Raw genomic sequence first — 19,076 nt, forward strand, 5'->3', positions numbered from 1 at the left:
CAGTATTTCTGAGTCCTTAAGATGTTCCATGGGAACACTGTTTTCATTTTGTTTCTCAAGAAAAGCACTTTTTGCTATGAAGAATGCAGTTGGGTTTGAATGTTTTCAGCTGTTCCAGGATGCGTCATGATGAAGTGGCTCAGCTGGTCACCAGTAGACACCTAGTGATCTCCACTCACCCCAGGAAGAGTGAAGGCTGCAGAGACACATGAATAACACCTTACTTCAAATAAGTGCTACACAACATGAAGGAGAGAGAACTGTCAGTGGTGGAAATACCTTCTGATTTCAAGAAATCTTTTGCACTTTGCCCCTGCCACCTCTGGAACGAAGCCAGCACCGCTCGAGGAGCACGTGCCACCAGCCCTAACTTACTTGGTCTCCAAGAGCAGAAAACCTCTGAGAAAGTCAGCCTCTGAGGAAAGTATTTGGTCTTATGAGACTGTGGGAAAGCATTCACGTAAAACAGTGTTAGTAGGAGCCTGTGGATCAGGCAGAAAAAGATGTCTGGTCTCCCCCAGCAAGCAGGAGGTTTGGGAGGACTAGGTGAGGGGGGAACTTAGCAGAGGCAGGGAGCGGCGTGGGTGACTTTGAGGACAGTAGGCAAAAAGACCCACAGCAGCATGATGGGGAGTACTGCCAAAGGCAACTAGCGTGCACATGCTTGGGGGGCAAACTGGGACTCCCTTTAAAAGCAAGGGATGGTCCCTCTTCAGCGGCTGCTACAGAAGAGGGTGGGTGGGTGGGTGGCTGGGCTGCCAAGGGGCCGGGCGGGTCGGTGCAGCCGCCCTCCCACACCATCACGGAGCAGAGCTGACTCTGCTCACGGAGCCCGGCTCTGGCAGGCCAGAGTGCCACCCTGGAGCAAGCAAGGCCATTTCCAGTCGTTGCTCCCTGCCCTTCCCTGGCTGCTCACCCAAATCCGCCTCCGTTACCCAACGTTTCATGTCCCTGCCTGGCTGTTCTGCTCTAGCAGAGCTAAACTCCCTGTGTGTGTGTGGAGAGTACCCACTTCTGAAGAGTCCAGCTAACTCTGTTACAAGCTTTAATAATAATAAATTATGAGCAGAAATGGGAGGATGCTCTGCTTTTATATAAATATGTACATGTGTATTTATATACATATAAACCAAAATTTCGGTACCCTAATACCTGGATTTTCCAGGTTCAGGGAAAGAAAACTTTGTTGAAACGGTCTCAGCAAAATGGACCTTTTTTCTCATTCCCTGATTTCAAAGAAAGTGAGCGAGGTTTGTGGTGCTGGATGTGAACTATTTTTTTATTTTTTTCTTACCCATCTTGGCTTATGGTGGTCACAAGCTGACCTGGGTTCTTCTTTGTACTGCTTTTGTTAATTTTGGTTTTCCAAGTAAATTTTTTCACCTCAGATGCTTCAAGGGAAAAGCTAATGTGCTATGTTGGCTTTTTTTCTGTTGTGAAGGGGAAAAAAGGAAAATGTGAACATGGAGCTGCATATGCTAGAGATGGTAATTTTTCCTTGCTGGGTAGTATATGCATCTCAGTGCTGAACTGGAATTACCAGATCATTGCCTCAGAGTGTCCAAAGGAACAAGGAGTTGCATTTCCTATAGCAATATGCTTCCTAAAACTATCTCTGTTCCAACATTGACTGAACTTTGTTTGTTTGCATTAGTCTATTTTTAAATTTAAATTTATTCTTAATAATTTAAACCAATATTTAATGTTGAGGTTTATGTGCTGTGCACAGAGGACTGCTGCAAAGCAGCTCTCCTTGAGGCCCATCTCTTTTCTAGAATAAACAATCCAGTGAAACTTCACACAGTGGCTGAATCGGCTCGGACTGATGTGTGCAAACACGCACAGGTGTGTGTCTGTGGTTATAGACACAGCAGCCCTCATTCTCTCCCCTGGCTAAGCTGTGCTCGGTATCAGCTTTTTGCTGCCTTTACACTTTTCCTCTTGTTAGAATTTGAGTCTCATATATCTCTGGTGGCAGCACACTGCGAGATGAGTCCGCAGGCAGGGGATATCCTGGCTGATGCAGAAATGCTCTGGCCAGGCCTTTTTTCCCCGGAAGTGACTTCTCTCCTGGAAGATGGCAAGATGGGCACAAGGATGCTAAGAGCAGCCTGGAGGGAGGGCTGGATTTTCTGGGGTCCCAGCTGATTTGTGCTGTTTCAACAAAATGTATTTTTAATAGTCAGCGTAATTGTATTGTATATGGGCAGAAAGAGTGTTGTAAATATTACGTGCAGTTTTTGTCTCCCCGTGAGATTTCCTGGTCATCTTTCATTGCTTCAGTTTGCTTTATCTTCACAGCCATTGGAAACAGTCTAATCCCCTCTTGATATACTCAGTCTTAATTCTTTGAGCATTTTGAGCATTTTTTTCATTTGAATATTATTGTAGGCCAAGTTTAAAGGATGCTGCTCTTCCTGAAGTTTAATGGTTTGAATTGATTTAGCTCTAACCCACCAGCTATCATCCTATTAACCATATAAGGTTTGGGCCACATGCAAAACAATACATGTTGATGTTCATTAATTACTTTATGAGCCTATAAATTACATATAATGGGGTTTGCTTATTAAGATTTTGTTGCCAGTGCATCCAGATGTATGCACATGTGTATATATGTAAATACATACACAAAAAACATGCTGTCCCAGCTTGTCCAAATGAGAATAGAAGTGTAGTCAGTGCTTGAGGTGATACAGAGAGTTTTGTCTGTGGCGTTCTTGAAAATCTGTCATTGAAAATGGTAGCAGTTACTCTGGGTGTGGATGGGCAGCTATGCCCATCCATGGAAGAAGCTGTCCCGTCCAGCATCCCATCCCCTCTCTCCCAGCTGTGCATCCCTGTGGACCCCCACAGCAGATCAGCCTCCCTCTCCCCAGGCTTGCCATGAGAGGTGCTCTTCTGAGGGTTTTCTGACCTGTTTCAGTCAAGATGAACCCAATTAGACCATTTTCACTGTCAGTCTTGCTGATCCAGCTCACTTAGACTGAAATACATGACCCTCCATCAGCAAATCCAAGGGACAGTCACTCCTGGCAGAGGGGGGGCATCATGCCATTGGCACTCATTATTTCAGACTGATAGCACCCGCCGCTTCCCCCGGCCCAGCTGGATCCAAGCGAAGATGCATGGCCATGGCCTAATTACTGCTACAGCTGCTTTTATACCAGCATCTCCTTTCCAGACTCCTTGCTACAGTATAGTTCAGCAATAAGTATTTATTCTTTCTAGAAGAAAATAACTGAAAAAGGCTTGGCCTCTCTCTTTCTCTCTCTCTGTAGATATTTTTGCTAGATGTTATGTTTAGCTCCTGAAAGTCTAAAAATCACTTTGAATTAGATCATACCATCTTGAAGATTTTTAGTCCACAAAGTGACCTAGTGCCTTAGGCTATTTCAAATAGTATAGTTACATTTCTGAACCATCAAGGTGTGCAAAGCAACGACCATCCAAGGTATACTGATGTGTATCTGCCACAGGCATAGCCAGCTCATCTGGACAGCCACTTCAAAAGCCGTTGTTCAGCTCAGTAGAGAGGAGTCTGCCCAGCAAAGAGGAGGCATCTCCCCACACTTTGCAGAGCTGGACCCCACCTCTGCGGCTCCAGGACTTTGAAGAAGCCAAATGGTTCTGATGCAACTGGAAGAGTTGCCCGGGTTCCTGCACTGCACCACAGCTTGTGTATATGGCAAAGCTGTGGGAGATGCTGCTCAGAGGAAGAGCTGACCCCTGTCCCCCATTAATTTTTCACTTGTTTAAAGTCTGTCTAATTTTTTCAAGCAAGTTTTAACAGCAGATAGCATTTATAAAGCCTGACTTTTTCAGCAAACTGCAAGTGACCCTCACAGACACGTAACCACTCCCTACATCTGAAAAAAATGGCCCTCTGACAACAGATTTCACATTATCTTGAGCAGCTCCCTGAGACTGCCCCTGGATACTGGGGATAATCCAAGCAGGGAGAAGGACATCTTGTGTGACATGATGTCATGACACAACGTTGCGTGTCATGCTCTTACAAAGTACAGATCGTGTGTCCCTGTGCTCCACCTAACCCTGGATGTAATATTGGAACTCTTCTCAGCCAGACTTATGGTTGAACATGTTTTGGACTGAATTTGAAAGGGACAATAAATCTGTTGGCTTACAGGGCAGATCAGACTCTACTAGAAATCAGCATGCAAACCTTTAAGGGGCAGGTTGGTTTTCCCTGCATAGTGCAGTGCTCTCTCTACCAATTTGTACTCAGCTCTGGTACATCCAAATACATTCAGACCTTGGTCAAGTATGGCAATTGCTGTGTGTCTATGACACAAATTATGCCAGAGCTTGGATCATCCCCTAAGGTTTTCTTATGCTGCCAGTCCACAGAGCTTATGCCAGTGTACGTGAGTGCTGATGCTAAAAAAGGCAGGCAGTCACTTTCTCTTGACCTCAGCTGCTCACCTGTCCTTTTGCACCTCCCTTATCCAGGTCACCATGGGGCAAAGCAAATGTTTGTGCATCAGAACAAGCGGCTGGGAACAGCAGGAAGGCAACAGCATCTTTTTTGCCAACAGCTCTGTCAACACATTGGTGTGGCTACAACTTCCGTGTTGCCTCTTTCCCTCTATTTCTGCGTTATGCTGAGCTGAGCGCAGGTGTGGCTCAGAGCCAGGGCGATAAACGACAGGAAGTTTGTACAGCAGCAGGTTTCCAATGCCAAGCTGTTTGCACAGAGTGGGAGGACAAGTCCTTCTGAAAATTCGCCACGAGTTCATATAAACTCCCAGTAAACCGAAGGTGTAGGGTTATAGATGACATGCCAAGGGGAAATAAAGTTGACTGTGTATTTTTACCACTATTGACTTTATAAAGAGGACAGGAAAAATCCTGGGGTTTGTTTTTCAGTCACCCATTTCTACAGAGGAAGTTCCTGATGATGTAGAGTGCTACAGCTTTTCAGGAAGACAAACATGGACAGTAAAGCAGATTACTATAGCAGAAAAGGAGGTATCTTCATAGAATCATAGAATGGTTTGGGTTGGAAGGGACCTTAAAGATCATCTATTTTGAATCCCCCTGCCACAGGCAGGGACACCTTCCACTAGACCAGGTTGCTCAGAGCCCCATCCAACCTGGCCTTGAACACTGCCAGGGAGGGGGCATCCACAACTTCTCTGGGCAACCTGTTCCAGTGTCTCACCACCCTCACAGTGAAGAATTTCTTCCTAATATCTAATCTAAGTCTACCCTCTTTCAGTTTAAAATCTTAGCTTTCACCAGAAATTTATTTTCATTCAAGCGTTTTGAAGCTGTATCTTAAGACGTGTATCAAAACAGGCCAAAGCAAATATTTAGAAGCAAAGTTCTCTTGTTGAACATCTGCAGACAGCGCCTATAAACAAGAGCCAAGCGAGCTCCAGGGTCACTTGTCTGAATCCTAGAAGACAGGCAACCAGCACAACTGGGCCAACCACCTCAGATATTCTTTACATTAAAATAAAAAGGCCTAAAATAATGTTAAGATGCTTTAATATTTAATATAGTTCATAAAGAAAGGAAAATGTACAAGCCTATTTTCTTTTTCTCTTTTGAAGTATATGTCTTAACCCTACAGAAATGTGGATTCTTACCTCCTAGTTGACCCTGCTCCTAAAACCCTGTATTGCCCCAAGACATTGCACCTAAGCTGCTTCTGGTACCTCAGTTTCTGTATGAACAGTCCCATATTCCCCCCCACCACGTCTGCCCACAATAGGCACAAGCAACAATTGCACATCCTCTTGTATTCTGAAAGTTAGCTAAAATTTGAGTGTTTAAACTCAGAAGATAAAGTGAAGTTAAAAGTAAGAATCTCACTGTGCATAGAAATAAATTGTCAGTATTCAAGTGAAGGGTGGGTAGAAGCCTGTGCAGAACAAGAATGTTACAGAGCAAATGCAGTCACATTAGTACTTGCAGCCAAATTTTAGCCAAAATCTATTCACAAGTTTTGTGAGCCTACACCTTGCATTTCCACGTGCAGGTGGGTAACAATACATACAAGTCAGCCAGCTAACCAGGCATCTGATCACGCGTGTCAATACAGGCTTGCACATCTAAATGTGTTGCAGCCCAAAGTTTTGAGTCTAAAATTAAGAATTTGGCCCTTTGCATGAACCTGTGTTGTGTAAACAATGATGTTCAATGTTGAACTGTACAACCACTACTTCTTGCTTAGCTATACACAGTTACCAAATCAATTTGTGCTCCATTATGTCTCCTAAATGGATGTGATGATGGTCATAGTTTTCAGAGACACTGTAGCCTGAAAGGCAAATGAGGAAAACGCATGCCCTCTTTGATAAAGGAGAATTTTGAAAGGAGAGGCTGGAAATAAGCATTCTGAAGTGCAGAAAATGCAAACCAGTTGCTAAAAGATTGTTTCTGATTTGCTACTCAGAGCCAAATCTTGCATCCCTCACTCTTGTTGTATTAGTACCTTCATCAGTACGCACCTTCAGCGAAACGTGGGGGACAGCTCAGAGCTGGGTCCTTTCCTGTGGCAGTGGTGGAGTCTGGCCATTAGGTGATGATGTGTGCAAGGGGTTTACTTGGGTAGTATTCAATGAAATTTGACAAAATATGAACCATGATCTAGCACTTTGTTTACAGGCTCCATATTCATGTTTACAGACAATGATTTCCGAGGCTCACGCTTTTTACGTTTCCTGTATGAAAAGGGCAGCCGGTGTACAGATATTTATTATGTTTACCAGCGTTTCTGAATAGATTTTTTTAATAGTACATGGTTTTATGAAGTGTAATATTTTTATAGCAGAATGATGATCTTTGGACTTTCTATATTGTTACCTACAACTGTTTGCAAACAAGCTCTGTGCTCCCTTTTTTCTGTGCGCTGTATCCAGTGTCGCTGCTGCTACTGTTGCTGGCCTCAGGTGCTGCCGCCCCACCGTGAGGTGGGCTGATGGTATTGTGAAACTGTGCAAACTAACTTCAAAGAGCTGTGATTGTGCTGAAGGGCTGGCTGAGTGCTGGATCCCTCCTGGCAGGAGGGACGTGGAGCTTTGCTCTACCAAGGCAAGAGTTTACTGTGGATGGCCCCCGAGGAGAAGCCTCAGTGCTCACCTCTGTCTGTACTCTGCCGTTTTGGCTTGGCATGCCCATCCTTTCCTTTCTTTATAAAGAAATAAAAAAGGAAAAAAAGGATCCTGCTCGTTTTCGCGTAATTCCTTTCCAGTCCGCAAGCACTGGCCATGCTGAATGCCATGTGTTGGTCACAGTAAAAGCACACAGTCACCTTTTCAAATTATACCTGGAGCTGTTACCTCTGTGCAGTCTGAATACTCAAACCTCTGCATTGGGAAGCAACAAGTAAGCCTTTAACCCCTCATCAGTTCACCCACCAGACAAATCTGGGATTTTACTGCCAGACAAATGAGCGCTTTCACACAAGCTGCCTGGTATGGATTTCCCTTGCCCCTTAGAGACCTTCCAAGGTATGGTTCTTCTGGAAACTGCTGGTCGCTGGCAAGCAGCCTGCATAGCCTTTTCTGCTTGCTGAGCTTACTAGTGACCACAAAAGCAAAATCAACCTCTCCTACTTTGAGGGATTGGTTCTGCTTGCCTGGCATTACCACATCTGAGCCTGTGCACCATTACACTGGCATTCAGGGCTGCGGATTTCCATCAGTCCCAGCAGCATCACAGAGATGACGAATCCAGCTCAGGATCCCCACAAGAACAGCATGTGGTACCAGATACGGAGAAACTGCATGTGATTCAGAGAAGTGATGAGAGTGACCTGTCAGCTTTTAAACATTCTTGATGGTGCTGATCTTTTGCTATTTGGACCTCTGGTCTCATTTCAACCACCAGTCTGCTGCCACGTGTAACACTCTGAGTGGAGCTGCACATCAACTACAGGGCTGTGGTCTTTGTATTGGGTCTGCGGACTAAAACACGTGGGTAAAAATCTCTGTCCAGAAACGAACAACACGCTCCTTGATGTGTGCTTAGATGAACAGGAATAAAGTGGAATACACAGCTGAGATGTGTGCATGCTTTTGACACAGCCAAAAAAGTGCATGTTCAGCTGAGCAAAGGTGAGGATTATTTATTCTGCAATTCATGTGCAAATTTGTTATTGCTCTCCCAAGCCCAGGAATGACAACAACCTTCTGTGAAGCTCATGTCAGATATCCAACACGCACATTCACACAACTTGCACAATCCCCAGTTCCAGGAAGTCTCCAAGTGGCCCCATGTTCTTCTACCATTGGATAGTCTGTGAGGAAAAATACAGCACTGGCATTTGAACCAGGGTGAGTTATATATTAGTATGTCCACCAACACATGCAGAAATCGTTGGTCTTACACTAACATGACCTTTAGACTTGGTATGTTTTTATACCATTTATAGCAATTCAAGTCAGGAATACCTCTACCATCATGCAGTCAACAGCTAAAAACTCAGTCTGAAACAGGCTGGGTGGCCCCTTCAGTCACAGAAGCTTTCTTCCAGATTATGCCTCATTTCAAGCAGGATGCCTAACTGGGGAAGATCCATTGCCATTGGCCATATCCTATCCTATGCTTAAACACCAGTGCTTCAATCTTCCCAAAACTTTCAGTCAATATCATCAACAAGCACTTGACGCTCTTAAAAATCGGTCTAAAACGATTATGAGAAAAACCTCACCAATGTAACTGGAAGCTTTATCCCTGGCATCTACAGGAAACTGGAAGAAGAGATTAGGCAGTATATGTTAAAGGTAAGAAAATGTCATGCAAACCCCATCATTCAGGCATCAAGTGCCATTTTTAAAATGCACCGACAAATATCACTCAATACATTTAAAGGGTTCAGAGTCTGGATGCAGGGAAGAACACAAAATGTCTGCCATGGAGATGATTAAAGACCCTGATCTGTTCAGCCCAGCCTGAATATGGCTGAGAGGCAATTTGTTTATTGTCTACAAGAATCTTCACAGGGAGAAAAATCCCACGTTCTGGAAGCACAGAGCGCCAGACAGGAGCACAAAACCAGGAAAATGTCTGGGTGCAAAATCCACACAGCTGCAGAATGGAAATAAGGTAGCTGTGGTTTTAAAGCGAGGCCATCAAAAAACATCAAAAGAGAAAAGGGGTTTGCCGTTCCTCTCGGTGGCTTTCAGTGGGTACGCCTTAGCTGACAAAAGGTTAGTATGGAAGCAAGTGGATGACTTCAATAGTATGCAGTAATCTGGAAAAAAAATTAAATGCTATGATGGTCTCTTTTGGCCTCAAATATGATATGTGTTCATATTGCCCTATCACAAGTAGATAGCACTGAGTGAACAGCTCCGTTTTGCATAGGATTGATGGATGAACTTCAAAGATTAGTTTGAAGATCGTTAGGCAACAAACAACTGGAATAATCAACTTTCTCTGTTTAAGTGTTTATCTTTATTATGGTACATGTGGAGAATCTTTGCTCTCTTTGACAATACAGAATATCCTTCTGAAATTTTGTGATGTTTATGACTATCTATAATGTTAATTCAGAACACCCTGTTTCACACCACTGGTGCAATACAGTTAAAACCTGTAGCAAGACTGGGTAAATGGTATTCCCCAAAAAAAGTAAAAAACTCAATGCCTTAAAACCAAAATAAGTTACAATAGCATTAGTAGTGCTCTAATTCTGTGAATCACAGGAGGGCCTTAAACAAATAGATATCAAACATGAGTGAAACCTTTCACTACAAAGAGGTAAAGAAGGTTTTAATCTTGACTAAGCGCTTCAATTCAAATTAAGGTGTTTTTAAAGTGAAAATTAGATCACAAAACCTTGAATTCTTAAATTTCCAAGGCCTGGAGCTGAGTCATGACTCGTGAACTGACTGACTTCATGCAGCTTCTGCACATCTGTAAGATGTACCCCAAGATAGGTAGATAGAGAGGCTGCAAGATCCTAATTACAGTACCCTGGGTATTAAAGAAAAAAAAAAAAAGGAAGGAAGAAGGGAAGTAACTTATCAATAACAAACACAAATGCTGTTCATAACAATGCACAGTGTCAGTGAAAGAAGGTGCTTCTCCAGGGAAAACGCTACCCCAGTCCCTCCCCTCTCCCCCTCAGCTTCAAGACTGTAAATGTTAGCAATTCCCATAAGAACTATTTTTGGTAAATCCTAAAGATCACATCTAGTGAGAGTTGTTCCACTTCTGTGACAAACATTGCTGAGGCAGCCTCCCCAAGGTACGATGTGGCAGAGATTTGTGCTGAGCAGCCACTCAGCGTGGAAGTGCTGCACAGCCACCCCCCATCGGGGTGCCCTGCTGCGGAGTGACAGTCTCTCTTTTTAACCTAAAGAGCCTTAAATAAGCCTACACAGTTGGAAGCTTGCATCACACTCCAGGGAGATGGGATGTGTGGGTCTGACCAACACCAGCCCGAGGAAGGAGCTGATGGGGTTCCCTGATCTGCAGCACCCTTGGCAAGTACTGGAACCACAGGGTTTTCATGCGATGCAGAGCTGATGCCTCCTCCTGAGCTTTCCAGAGAAGAGAAGGAGCTGCTGTCAGCAGGTTGTAAAAACATAGTTCTGCACAGCCTTCAGGAGGAACACCCTGAGCAGAAAGAAACACCAAAAAGTCACAGGGTGGTGTCATGATAAGGGCATTCCTCTACTCCAAATTTCCTCTTGGTTAGGTTTTGTTGATGAAAGTTTTGGCTTCCACTCTGGCAGGGCTAACCCTCCCCTCCTCGCCCACATGCTGAAGCGGGGCATGCAGGGCAGATGCTGCAGTCTGCTCCAGGTGCCAAGGGTCAGTAGCTAGGTATTGCACAGCTTTTGGATGTAGGCTCTTGTACTTAATTTATAAGGCTCTCAATGTAAAACACAAAATATCTCTTGTAAAAAACAAGACAGTCCTTGTGAACTGAAGCTGTAGTATCACCACCTAACATTAATGTTTATTGGAAAGCTCCATACCCATACAAAAGATGGCCTCAGATGTCTGTGGGACACAATATTTCAAATTCTTTCTGATAAGAAAAGGACCCTTGCTACAGAGTGTGGAGGTTGTCTACAACCACCTGTCTCACTTTTGCACACACATTTGGGTACATGAGTAAAATGCATCTATTTTTTTAAAAGTATACACACTTGAATCAGTACTTTTTTTTCTGTTAGATCTTGTACAAACCTAAGTGACTCCCCATTGAGTCCTGAATGGCCTTGTAGAAGTCCACCAGGACCTATTGTTTATTTCACTTTGATCCCAGTAGCTTTGGAAAGGACTTTGACATGTTTACCTTCAAGTTACTCATCTTGTATGCCCACGGTTTGTTTATCCACTGTAGTCTACTGAAATTTCCTCCCTTTCTTTTAGTTAAAGAAATAGGCCAAAGGTGATTTCAGGGTCCCTATCCAGATATGCATCACCAATTCGATCAAAGACAACCTTTGGCTTCCTCTAGTAAGCCAGGGGCATCCTAGATACCACCTTGCTCTCACAGTTCACCAGTGAGTGGGTGAAAGCTCAGTCCATCAAGTGAAAAACTGAACCTAACTTAAGCGGATTTAACACCACCAAGGATACTGTAATTAGACCAAAGTGGGCCCTGGTGTAATCATGCCTTTCTGGCTGAAGCATGCTAATCTGTTTTTTTTCCTAAATCAAGCCTACCAATATTTACGTCCAAGGTTTTCCAGTGGCAGTAGTTGGGATTCTTGTTCTTTAACAGGGGAAGAGCTAGAAGAGGAGAGAAGCACAGAACTGTGCTTTTCTACCAGGAATGATCCCCTGCTCCTGGCCATCCTCCAGCCTCACTTGGGTTATCTAGGCTGGAGAGAGCCAAGGTACTGAGAAACAGCATATTTATATATGGTAAGTGAATTTATTAGTAGTGAAACATACCAGGAGCCTATATTTTTATCATGTAAATTTATATTTATTCAGGTCAATAAAGACCCACGAGTCCTGAGGAAAGGTTACATAGCTAAAATGACTATCATTAATTAACAGTGTGTCTCAACTTTGACCCCTTCACTTTCTGCCATCAGTCAGAACCCTGATTTTAGGCTCCTCCTTACAACCTTTAGGATATTTTTATTGGATAAAACACTTCAAGAAGGACACAGAAAGCTTGGGAGAAAAGCTGTGACTAGTTCTCCTCATGAAATACAACTGTTTCAGCAAGCATTTTGCAAGGCAGTAACGGAAGAAGTAAACCTCCTCACAACCTTACTTGAGATGTTCATGTCCCATCATTGATACTCTTTCCTCAGAAAAAGGAAATAGTTTTTTAAAAATAGAATAGAAAACTATTTGTTGGATTCATTGCCAAGGCAGGTTTTCCATAATGAGGAAACCAACTCTGATTTGCAGCCCAGTTCAACACCTGCTAGGAGATGCAACCTGCCAAGCGAATACTTACCAGCCCCCCTGCTCTGCTCCTCCAGAGATGATAATTACAGTGATGAAGTGATTAGATGTCATTTAACTGTAAAAGATTTCCCTGAGTGGAGGAGAATTTTGCAAGGAGGTGTTACAAGAAGAGGCTGTCTTACCCCAGCAGAACTGATTTAGCAACATAAAGTACAGAGTGCACCTGACTGAACAAGCAGCCCTCATCCCTTCCTTCCCAAACACAAGATAATCATTAACAACTGCTTCAAGGATACCAGCAATGCAGTGGTGCGATATTAGAAACAGCAGTTCAGTGCTTCTTCTGAGATGGATGTGGGGGCATGATTTTTTTTTTTTTTAAATGACCATTTATTATCATAATTTCTTTACTTAAGAAAAGAGAATTTTATAAGTTAAAAAACAAATACTTTTATAAGGTCCATTTTTAAATAGTAAACACTATACCCTTGTAGCCCAGCACCTGTATCTACATTACCAGCTGGAAGTGTAAGTAACCTGTGAATAAACCCATTAATCGGATTTTTTTTTTTCCCCATGTTGTAAAAACTGATTTATTCTAAACAGCCCTAGCAATATAGTTTTGTATTTAAAAACAGAATCTAAAATTATCTTATTTGAAGCATTATTAAATAAGTAAACTGTAGAGATGAGCTTTAGCCCAGAAAAAGATCTTAAAACACTTTAAATCAATTCAGTCTTCATGACCATAAAAACACGGATATAGCCACCACCCCTACAGGTATTTCAGCATGAAGTTGGCTTAAGTAATTTCAGCTGCAATTTTGGCTGTCTGTTTTATCACGTGTGACTAATTGAGGACTCAGAGCAGCTTCATCACAGAAAAGCTGCATCCTCCAGCTGCCCCGAGGCTCCACTGCACCACACACATGAAGTGCTACTCGTGCAGGGTGCATCCTTCATCTACAGCCATTTGGCTTTTAGGAAAAAAGAAATCCCCAGGAGAAAACTTTCCCTTAAGAATAGTTGTGCTGTAAGCTTAAGCAGGGGAAGATTGTTTTGTTTGGATTGTTTTGGGTTAGTTTTGGTTTTTTCCCCACCCCTCGAACAATATCTGAAGCTGGCAGTCAGCCCAGCAGTGGGGTGCTGCTCCCACCCTTGAGCAGTGGCCTCCAGCTCATCCAGGCTGCTTCCTGGGCACGGAGAAAAAGCACCTGCGCAGCCTCACTGCAAACCAGCTGCCACTCTGCCAGAGTGTTGTACTCTGTTTCCCCTTGTCTATACAACTTGGGACATATATGCTTTTCACAGCACAGGACTAGCTGTTTTCTACATGCACATGATATAGACGGGGTTAGGGCCAGAGCTTGTGCAATTCCTACATATATCGTTCAGAAGAGCAGGAATAACTACACTGATAAAAGCTTCAAGTGTTCAGGCGCACCTGACTGTAATCTAATCATGAGAGCCAGGTCTTTTTACATGAAAGGCAGGGAAAAGCAGTGATAATTGCAACAATTGCCTGGAATGCTTGTCTTCCATGCTGACAAAATACTTTCTTTTTTCTTTGCTATAGGTAGCACCTCTTGCTGCAGTTTCTGCTGCCCAGCTGTTGCTCAGCTCGCCAATGACAATTGTTAATCACAGTAGATGCTAATTTGCCAATATTTATGTCTCAGCAATCCAAATTTTTTCCAGATTCATTTTGCATCTATTTTACTTTTCCCTTCTTGACTTTGTCCATTATAATTCCTACATCATAGTGTTCCTTTGGCCATTAATAGATGAAGGTCTGTCCTTTTCTTGTTGTTTTATAAATATTACACCATTGTCTTATTTGCAGGTCCTCAGCTGGAAATACATGTTGTTATTTTGATGCTTGATCCTACTTCAGATCCCACTGAGAACTGCAGGTGATGAAATGTCTCTAGCTCTATAATGTAATAATTTATCCTAATTGATCAGGTTTTACAGAGAAACTATTAATCTCATAAAAGATATATGCCAATCTTGTGTGATAGTGTGCCAGCCCACGGTCAGTGTGACAACTGCTACCTGCTAGCTGCTATATCTTTCAGCACTAAGAAAAGTATTTCTGCATTTTGGAAAATGTTTTCTAAAATGAGGTATATCTCCTCCTAGAGTGATTTAGTTGTTATGCATTTATTTCCATTTTCTTTAGACTAATACTAAATTCATATTTCTACTAGGATGTCTCTGCAAATGTGTCAGGGCTGAGCATGCAGTTTACAGAGGTTGTTCATTATTTGTACAAGGCAGCCTCCCAAGTTAGCATTCTCAGGTGTTCAATTTACTTATTTACTGCTGTATGCTCCACACGGAATAAAACTGCTCAAGCATCATGCCAGCACCTAGGGATAATGTATCTGTAATCAAAGATGCAAAGATAAATATAAGTGTCACATCAAGCTGCGCTGTTGCTTGGCTCCATTTGATATTGCAGGCTGATTAAATGTCACAGTCAATGGCTCTAGTCAATCTTCTTGTCTACCTACCAGATGATTTGTGTCCACTTTAATGAACAGATATTTCTTCACAACGTCTAAGAAGACTGTCATAGCAATACATATTTTCTTCATATTTTTCTGCAACTTTGGAGCTACCACAGCAGGGAAATAATAACTACTTCAGTCCTGAAGTCACAGTTTCTTGAACAGCTTGTTTAATTGTTGTTGCCTTGTCTGTCATGCAAACTCCAAATAATGTTTTCCTGCAACTCCTTTCACAGCTGGGAAAAGGCTCCATCACTTTTCCCTGCAGATGTTCATTAACAGTTATATCAGATACATCCTTTGGGACTGACTTCATGTCTGATGCCAGAAGCATAACTACTGCATAACACTAGTAAATTTTTCTGCAATGTCCAAAACACAATTTTCTTCACTGTTTTTATTGCCAGACAGGTAGTACATTCCTCTCTCCCTGACAGGGACATGCCACCATGCATGTGCATGCAAAGGCATGTCAAGAGGAAGAAAGAGATGCCCTAAAAGGAGAAACATTGCAAGCCACTTGACTCAGCAGCTGGATCTGCATCTGTTGAGGTCAAGAAGAGCTGGCTCCCGAGCTGCAGTTCTGGGATGAGGAGAACTGGAAGGGTCATATGTCCCCCACAGCTGGACACAGAAATGAGGAATGTGGGATATGGAGACTCTCTTCTGAGGGAGGCACAGTATTCACTTGCTAAACAGACCCATCATCCAACACCTCACCTCCTCACAGAGACAAAATCCAAGATACTGCAAAAAATTAAGGCTCACCCAGGCCTGGCTATCTTATATATGTGTCCTTGTGGGCAAAAACGCCAACACTAGGTGTGCTAGCACTGAAGATTTGTGGAACCATTGCTAAAGGAGCCAGGAATGCTCTCCTCCATCCCCCCAGCTGCAGGCAGCAGTTCAGGACAGCACAGATGTGTGCTGGCAGCAAGGGAAGGTGAGCTGCAGAAATGGTATCTGCAGAAAGCCTCTGTTATTAAAGTGTCCCATGTAGAGTAACTGCTGGACAACCCTAGAGTCTACCTGTGGAAAACAAGGAAAGGAATTCAAGTGCACCAGCTTGCTCATCTAGTGAGGAGTTAAAAGTCGTCAGTTAAAAAAGTAGTGACCTGGCTAAAGACTGAGGGAAAACAAGGAGAATAACTGGGCAGCCTAATAAATTTCAGAGGCATCTCCTCACAGAGGTCAGAAGTACAAGGCTAACAAGAACAAATGAAAGCAATGGGAATCCCAGGAAGAAATTCCAGGAAATGGGAGGTAGGGTTTTTCGTGAAGATAATCTAAGGGATAAAAGATTGCAGGGGATCTGTCTGTTTGGAAACCAAACCAGCTACAATTACCTCTTCTGACTGGAAGAAACATAGGAGCCATCCTCAAACATATGTGGCTTGGCTTATTCACAAGCACCTAATGACCTAAAAATCAAAAGGGAACAGTAAATGGACAAAAGGACATATGAATAGATGAAAATAAATGGTGTCAGCCTGCAGATAAGAGAGTCGGAAAGGTTAAGGCATGAAATCAGTTTCAACTATCATGGGACATAATAGGCAACTAAAGAAGTTCGATAAAAGCATTAGAAATTAAAATAAGACAAAGGAAACTGCAGTCATTAAAAATGCAGAAAGAGCCCATAATAGATAAAGGCAGAAGTATAATAATAATAATAATTACTCAAAATAGGTCTAAATACAGTGTGAGAAAAGGATAGAAGCATAGTTCAGACTGGGAAAAGAACAGGTGAAATACATTTTAGAAAAAATGTGTGGCAGGACCTAATGGAATTTGCTCTGAGGTCCACCGGGCCCTAGCAGAAGCAATTTAAGATCATCAGTGATTATCCTCCAGCTCATGGAGCGGACGGGGCAGTACAGCATTGGAGAAGAGCACCTTCTGTAGAGAAGGGGGTAACAACAACACAGCAAATTATAAGTCAATCAGCCTAAATCTGATATCCAAAAAAATTGCTAGAATAATTTATTAAACAATCAGTTAATGTTCACTCAGGGAACAACATGCTTAAATGCACACCTAACAGCGACTTGTCAAGAGCAACTCATATCAAATCCAATCTAATTTCTCTATTGAGCAGGCTAAGAGGGTAAAAGGGAAGCTGTGAATGGGATAAATTAAGGAAGTCTTTGGTACAGCTTTTGATATCCTTATAAGAAACCTAAAAAATGTATGCAAATAAAACCACGATAAATACATGCAGAACTGCAGCAAAAGCAAACTTCAAATCATTGCTAGCTGCTTTTGTTGTGTAACTGGTAGAACCTGTCATGTGGGACTGGCTTCTTCTGCGCACATTTCTAGTTAATGATTTTTTTCATTAACTACTTTGAAAATAAAGTGGGATACTCTCAAAATTAGAGAAGGGCACCGCACTGCTGGTAAGGCTTTGACTGAGACATGACGACCCTTGTTGGGGCTATGCCTTAAGAAAGCTGTAAACAAAAACGCAGTACTAAAAGGTAAAAGATTTAAAAAGCACAGCCTGTGAGAAAAGGCTGAAAGAACTTGTTTACTCCAGGAAGAAAGACTAAAGAACAACGCCTTCCAATGCACACAGAAGATGATTCTTTTGTCCATAGAGTTAAGAAAAAAATTGACAAATTTTCAGTAAAGGAGAATAAGGCTACATTTTTAAGTAAAACTGCAGCTGTAATATCAATGACTGAGCCTGGCATATAGGATATGTGGAATCCCACTACATGAGATTTTTCTTTGAATGTACAGAACTGATTTCCATGGACCTTCCTTCTGTCGGCCCAAGTCAAATCAACTAGAATAAATTATTCTTTGAGATGTTGTTCAGATTCACATTGCTGCTTTTAACTGAGGAATATAAATAGTCCACAGAATTTTGTTGGGCTACATTTTGGCTTTTAATAACGCAGTATAGCAAGGGGATTAAAACTCTTTCCCCTACACAGCAAAGCCAGGGGTGGTTGTGGGGTGTCACATGGTAAGCTGCAGACATAGAAAAAGTAGGGCATGTGTACACATGATGCTTTTCCTCAAAACTGTTGCTCTCTGAGCAAGCAATCAGGGTGAGCAGCTCTTACTCTTTCTTTTTTTTTTTTTTCCCTGAGATCTTGCAGGTTAAAACTGAGACTGTAAAAACTGAGGCTGCAATTCTTTGGAAAGCAGAGGAGATAAAACATCCATTTTCACTATCTCTAGTGCACTGAGCAAAGATAAAAGTAATTCACATATAGGTATTTGTTTGCACGGCCCAAATTTTATGGAGATGGTATTAGCAGGGTTAGAGTTTATCTTCCCTCCTAAATAAGTAACCTCTGCTCAGGTATGAAATAGAAAGTGCCGGTGAGAGACGGGATCTTAAACCATTCCAGGTACGGAGGGAAGGGCTGAACTGTTGCAGTGCTCTGTCATAGCCCTGCACTCCCAGCTCCAAAAATTCAAAGTCCATAAATCGGGCTCTTAAAAACCCCAAAGCATTATCTTTTTTAAAAATCACTGAGGCAGTTACGGGCCCTCCCACGTGCATCGCGCTGTACGCGCCATCGCGATACACTAGTTTTGTGCCCTCAGTTCTCTCAGCCACCGTCGTGACGGGGAAAACACCGGCTGTTGGGGGGATAAGCGGAGACTCGCCCGTTCACCTCCCGAGGGCTCCGGGTGAAGGCAAACAGCACCGCAGACGCGCCCAGCCTGCCCCCGGAGTGACCGCACCCGGTGCAGGCGCTTCCCCCGCCGCCGGACCCCCCTCGCCCTGCCCTCACGGATCCAACTGCCGGGGCCGGCGCTGCTCGGCACCGGCCCGACCCAGGCCGGAGGCAACCGCAGCGGCGTCTAAGCGGACGCCCTCAGGCACCCTGTGTCGGGGGGCCGCGGGCCCACGCCCCGCCCGCGCACCCCTCACACGCCCGCCCGCAGCCCGGCGGCGGCCGCTGCCCGCCCACACCCACCGGCGCCCCCGACACGCGCCACTGAGAGGGGCGGAGCCAGACACTACAGGGGGCGGGATACGCCCCTCGGCGGCCAATAGGAAGCCACCACCCACCGCCCTGCAACCAATAGCGGCTCGGAGAGCCGCCGCGCGACTCTCCCCTGAGAGCTGCAGAGGAATGCCGGCAGCTCACCCAACGGCGACCCTCCTAGTCGCGCTTTGCGACAATTTCCCCCCTCCTCCCGCCGCCTTGCTTTACGGCACCCTGCCTTTCCCACTCC

This window comes from Nyctibius grandis, chromosome 1, assembly GCF_013368605.1.
Source record: "Nyctibius grandis isolate bNycGra1 chromosome 1, bNycGra1.pri, whole genome shotgun sequence".
In the NCBI taxonomy this organism is placed as follows: domain Eukaryota; kingdom Metazoa; phylum Chordata; class Aves; order Nyctibiiformes; family Nyctibiidae; genus Nyctibius; species Nyctibius grandis.